The sequence below is a fragment of the Chrysochloris asiatica genome, unplaced genomic scaffold (assembly GCF_000296735.1).
Source record: "Chrysochloris asiatica unplaced genomic scaffold, ChrAsi1.0 scaffold00274, whole genome shotgun sequence".
Lineage (NCBI taxonomy): Eukaryota > Metazoa > Chordata > Mammalia > Afrosoricida > Chrysochloridae > Chrysochloris > Chrysochloris asiatica.
This window is the reverse complement of record NW_006408792.1, coordinates 438,039-444,204: the sequence shown is the minus strand read 5'-3', so window position 1 is coordinate 444,204 and position 6,166 is coordinate 438,039. Positions and strand designations below refer to the sequence as shown.

General features: G+C 36.2%; 1 pseudogene; it reads right to left on the bottom strand.

Annotated features, from left to right (window-relative positions):
- Positions 1-4,445: 4,445 nt before the first annotated feature.
- LOC102813378 lies at positions 4,446-4,919 on the bottom strand (annotated as a pseudogene).
- Positions 4,920-6,166: the final 1,247 nt, after the last annotated feature.

Here is a 6,166-nt window from a genome sequence, read left to right as displayed (position 1 = left end):
AAAGTATGAGGAGTAAGGTGTGCATGAGTGAAGTCATGGTATTTTTAATTGCCTCATATGAATGGGAAAGTTAGACAATGAATAAGGAAGACCAATGAAGAGGCAATGCATTTGAATTATGGTGTTGGATAAGAGTTATTATAAGTACCATGGATTGTCTGAAGAACAAACAAGTCTATGTTTAAAGAAGTACAGCCAGAATGCTCTTCAGAAGCCAGAATGGTGAGACTTCATTTCTCATACTTTGTGCATGTTATCAGGAGGAACTAGTCCCTAGAGAAGGACATCTTGCTTGGCAAAGTGGAGGTCCAGTGAAAAGGGGGACTCCCAATGACGTGGGTTGACTCAGAGGCAGCAATCATAGACTCAAATGTAACAATTGATAGTATAGCTCTGGACCAAACAGTGTTTTGTTCTGTTGTGCATAGGATCACTATGAGTCAAACATGACCCGATGATCCCTAATAGCTCCCTAACAACATAGGGTGTTGGTCAGGTTATGCATTGCTTCTATAACTCATGGATCATTGTGCCCACAATATATAGATGCTTAATAAATAGATTAGAAAGTTAGACTGGAACTTTCAGTAACTCATTTAAAAATTAAATGCCAATACATCACTCCTTAGAAATCCTATACAGGGTTGCTATGGGTCAGAACTGACTTGACAGCACTTAACAACAACAACAACATTAGATGTCAGTTGTAACAATAAGCAAGTAAGTTGAGTTTACTAAGGAAATGGTTTAGTGTCAATTTCATGGTTCTTGGATACTTTGCTTCATTTTGTGGATATGAAAGTGTGCATAGTGGGGAGAGAAGGTGGCAGAATCAAGCAACAAAAATTTTTTGAAGATAATAATTCACTTGCTGTGAGTTTCCTCTCTTTCACACGTGTAGTAATAGGAAGAATAATTTCTTCATCTCAATCCTAAAAACAGGTAAAGGGGGAGCAGAGCTTCCATGGGCCCATTTGGGAAGACTGAGATATGTTCTCTGCATTTAGGAGGCACATCAGACTGATGCATGCCTTAAGATTGAGATAAGTTATGTTTTGGCAGCTTGTGACTGTAAAGTAAAGATGATTGCATTGTGATCAGACTGCCTCATAGGGTTTGTCAAGGAAAAGAATGTGTTTTCTCCACTGACCAGATGTGAATCACTTGGGGAAGGAAGCTGGCTTGGGATTCTCTGGATTAGAGGACTAGATGGTTGTCAGCACCCAGAAGCTCAATAGGAACACAGGGTTAGTAGGGGCCATGAAAGACATTAAAAACATCACCCAGGAAAAAGTTGTATCCAAGCACTCAAGGTAATTTCACTAGAGATCCCCAGCAACAGGATCTGTAAGATTATTTGTTGTATGTTGTTGTTAAGTGCCATTGAGTTTGTTCTGACCCATAGCGAACCTGTATAGGGTTTCCGAGGAGCCGCTGGTGAGCTTGAACCATCAACCTTGCTGTTCAAACAGCTTTGCAGTCTGGCACATTAACCCACAGCACCGAAGAGTGAGCAAAAACGCTCCTACATTATTTTTCCAAAAGCAGGAGGTTAACACCTTGAATCATTTTGAAAGTTGTAATAAGAGACAAACAAAAGTTGTGCTTTGATTACTTTATGGTTTATGCACCGTATACTTGCTAGTTATAATATTAATGATGATGATAATGAACAGGCCAAGCAAAGCACTAGCAATCATTCTGGACACTTCTCAGAGTTTGTGTTTTGGATTTATACTGCCTCGATTCTAATTTTGTATTCTTCTCTTAATCCTTACCACATGAGAGGTTGTGAGGATAAGTGACATGCCATTTGACATATGTGTGTCATATGTGTAAAGCACATGCCACAATCCCTGATTTATAAATGGCTCTTAAACTATCTGCTTTTATTTTATTATTAATGTACTACTGTGTTAGGGTTTCACATCTTGACACTTTGAGTTTTTCAAAAGTGAAACTATGCTCTTTAGTAATAATTGGCTTCCAAATATGAATTCCAAATTCACAATTAGAGAGATTATGTCTTCTAGCTATGGTTTATCAACCCACAAAACGGTTTGAAGAATTTTGGAGACATTTAAATGAAAGTAACCTTATAGGACCTGCGTTAGTTCATAGCAGCTTCAGTGGTTTATTACAACACAGAAGAGAAAATTCAACATATATTTCAATTTTGTCTTTGTGAGGAATATACTTGAGACAGCCTGTGGGTTATAATTAGTCCATCTAGTTTTAATGGGGATGCCTGAAAACCTTCAGCACCTGGAAGAGCACATATAGCCTTTAAAACAACTCACATCACATATTAACCTCCATGTGACCGAAAGTTCTGAGGTGTTCCACAAATAAATCCTGGATTTGGGCCCTTGAACTTTGAGAAAGCTGTGATCTGGCATATATTTTTTTGCTTACCACTTTTACTCTCAATGGGTTCTCATCCTGTTTGTCATTCAGTGTCTAAGATTCTTGCCATTGGAAAGACATCTTGAGGTGCTCCATTAGTTGAGGAAATGTAGTTTTGTTTTGTTTTTAAATCTATCTTCTTACCAAGAAAAGACTAAATAGAAAAGAAAATATTCATGAGAAATTAACCAAAGGGTTAACTTGGAAGAGTTTTGATAAGAAAATTGGGATGTAATCAAATTTCTCTTTAACTTTAGCAATTGGTAGGAGGGGGAAATAATATTTTGATACACAATAGGTACTTCAATTACATCCTGATGGAATCAATTGCTAACTCTTTTCTGAAGTAATAAAAACAACATTTTGATTTGAAACTCTTCTGATAAGAATGTAAATAGGTGTGTGCTGGGTTTCTTCATAGGAACACTATTTTTAAACACAATTAATAATATTAAAGTGTACATTTCCTTTCAAAACCATAAGGTTTGTAATTTTTATTGTGTATCAGAAAACAGAACATATTCTCATCAAAACAGCAGGATAAATATAATGAAATCTCAATTTAATTAAGGTGATGTTAGAACTTATGTCCCTAGAAATGTATATGAGTGTTTCAATGCAAACTTCTGGGTTCAGGGATCTCTATGAAGGTAGTAAGGTCTTCTTAGGCACAACATTTTAATAAACAGTTGAATAAACTTACCACATTCTTGAGATAAACTGAAATTAAATTAAGTAATTACACAAACATTTGATTGATATTAAATTAAAGTAATTACACAAACATTTGATTGATTTTAAAAGATTTATTTTAATTCACTGTATACGTTTAATTTCTATACCTGTGGTACACTTAACGTAAGCCTTTTTTTTTTTTTTTTTTAAGAATGGTGTTTTCTGAATCGTAAAGCCTTTGATTTATTCACTTTTCTCTATCTACTTCACTATAATTTTTCATAAGTCACTATCACTCCCACCTGGTCTGCTAAAATGGTCTAACTGTTTTCATTCTAGTTTTTCAAGCACTAGTTAAAATGCAAAATTAAATGTATAACTAATTTGCTTGAAATCTGCAAGGATTTTGCATTGCACAGACTTAAAACATTCCATTTCTTCACTTAATCTACAATGCCTCTTATGATTTATCCACCCTCCAGTACTCTTGATGTGGCGCTGTAGGATTAGTCCTGAACTGGGAACCACAAGATTAGTAGTTCAAACCCACCAGCTGCTCCTCAGAAATCGTTTATGGGTTTGCTATGAGTCACAATAGACTCAACAACACTTGACAACAACAACAACAACAACCAGTTTCTGTCACCTTTTGGTACTAGGGTCTTTAACTTCCCCAAATTGTCACTTCTATCTTACTGCTATGGTCAGAAGGCTTGGCTTTTCAAATCTGTGTAGTATTGCTCTTATTTTCATGCACAATATTTTAGCCATGTGGTAGTGGTTGTATGCCGTCCAGTCTTCTGACTCATAGCAAGCCTATAGAGGGTTTTGAGGCTGTAAATCTTTATGAGAACAGAAAGCCTCAATTTTTCTCCTGTTAGATTTGAATTTACTTTGTGGTTAACAGCCCAGCTGATAATCCTCTATACTACAAGGGCTACTGGATTTTATTATTTGTTATCCAGACCCATCAAGTTCACTTTCACTTTAGGGTTGTTGAGTTTGCTTATTTATCTGCCAGTGATTTGCTTGCCTCAGATCGTTACTTGGCTGGACATTGTTGCCAGTTAAAACACACTTAAAATCTTACATTTTAAAGAGTATTTTTCTATCCAACAAATTTAAAGCAATCCGTCTCCTAACCTGTTACTTTCTATGTTTGTATTCTTTCTTTTTGTTTGAATGCACTTTTTGCTATTCTCAAATCCTCCCTTTCTTTCTTTCATGTTTGTTGCTTTCCCTATTGAAAGAAACCTTTTTAGGGGGGTCTCTTCAGTACCTATAATGGAAATTGATACATAAGAAGCTCTTATTTATTGGTTGTTTTTTTTTTTTTTAAGTTGAATATTTTAAAGCCTGCCAACTTAGCGTTTTCCACCAACTCGGGTAGCAGAAACTTTCACAGACTTCACAATCTTTTGTTTAGGTGCTGTCTTTGTGGGAGCCTTAGCAGCAGCCATTGCTGTCTTTTTAGATGCTTGCTTAGCCTTTTTTGCTTCCTTGGCAGCCCTTATGGCCTGCTCTCGTTGAGCCTTTCTAACTTCAGGCTTCTGGTTTCTCTTGGCCATTATATCAGCAAGAGATACACCAGTGATGGCCCGTTGGAATTTGACTGCGCGGTGGGTTCTTTTCTTTTGAATTTCTTCCAATTGCCCCTTTTTGTGCTTTCTTCTGTAGAAGACAGTCCAGTTTATCTGCCGAGGATTCCTCTTGGAAAGGAATGCAGATTCGCATTTCGCATTAAGAACCTGGAAAACCTTCCCGTCAGTCCTAGCATAACGTCTCCCATGTCCGGGGTATATTTTGTATCCGCTGAAACTGCACAGTTCGCCCTTCATGGCTGTGGTGCCCGAGAAACAGGGAAGATGGCGAAGAGACAGTTATTGTTTTTAAAACTTAAGTTAAGGGAGCTTGTTTTTGAACAGGTAGTCATATAAAGTGATTCATCATCATGGGTTATCTATTCTTTCCCCCAGCTTTTTGGTTGGCCTTTTTCTTAGAGAGTCCTAGCCTGCTCTTTTCCATCTTTCATTGTTTCCTTCATTTTGCCTTCTTGACATTTATCAAAATTTGTATTTATGTTTATAAACTGAGTGCTTCAAGTAGGCAGAGCACATATATGTAGGCAAGACTTAATACTTGTTGAATAAATCAAAAGAGAAGTGAATATATTAAGGTAGTGAGGAATGGACCTAAGAGACTTGTTTCTGAATCAGAAGCAGATTAGAAAATCACTGGAAACAAATAAAAAAGACAAAAAAGATAGAGAAAAGATTTGCAAGCAGAGCCACAAGAAAAAAGATAATTTTTCAACAGAGGAGATAAGAATTGAGGTTAACAATTGTTTGCATTATGGGTACAGATATCTATGTACTATTTCAGTAATGAAATCCCTGTTGGTTAAGGCCCACAATTTGGTTGGCCCATAATTTTGGATTCTTCTTGACACCCTTCTTGGTAGATACTCTGTTAAGATCATTCTCTACCCATGTAAATCCCAGCTGTTTTTGGTTGCATCAAAGTCATTCTAACTAAAGTAGATTTGATGTCCTCTTCATGGTGATTAATGTTGCAGTCTTCAGTACAGATTGAACCTCAATATAGAAAAAGTAAAACCCCTCACAACTGGACTAATAAATAGCATCTGATAAATGGAGAAAAGATTAAAGCTGTCAAAGACTTCATTTTGCTTGGATCCACAGTCAACACTCATGGAAGGAGCAATCAATCAATAAAAATATATATTGCATTAGACAAATCTGCTGTATAAAGCTTCTTTAAAGTATTGGAGAGCAAATATGACAGTATGAAGACTAAGGTGCACCTAATCTAACTTATAATATTTTCAATTTTTTCATAAGCATGTGGAAGTTGAACAATGAATAAGTAAGTAATAATGTAGAAGAACCAATGCATCTGAATTATGGTTTTGGAGAAAAATATTGAAAGTACATTGGACTTCTTTGAGAATGAAAAGTTCTATGTTGGGAGAAGAACAACCAGATAGCTCTGTAGAAGGCAATATGATGAGACTTTGTCTCTCATACTTAGGACATGTTATCAGTAGGACATCATAATTTGCAAA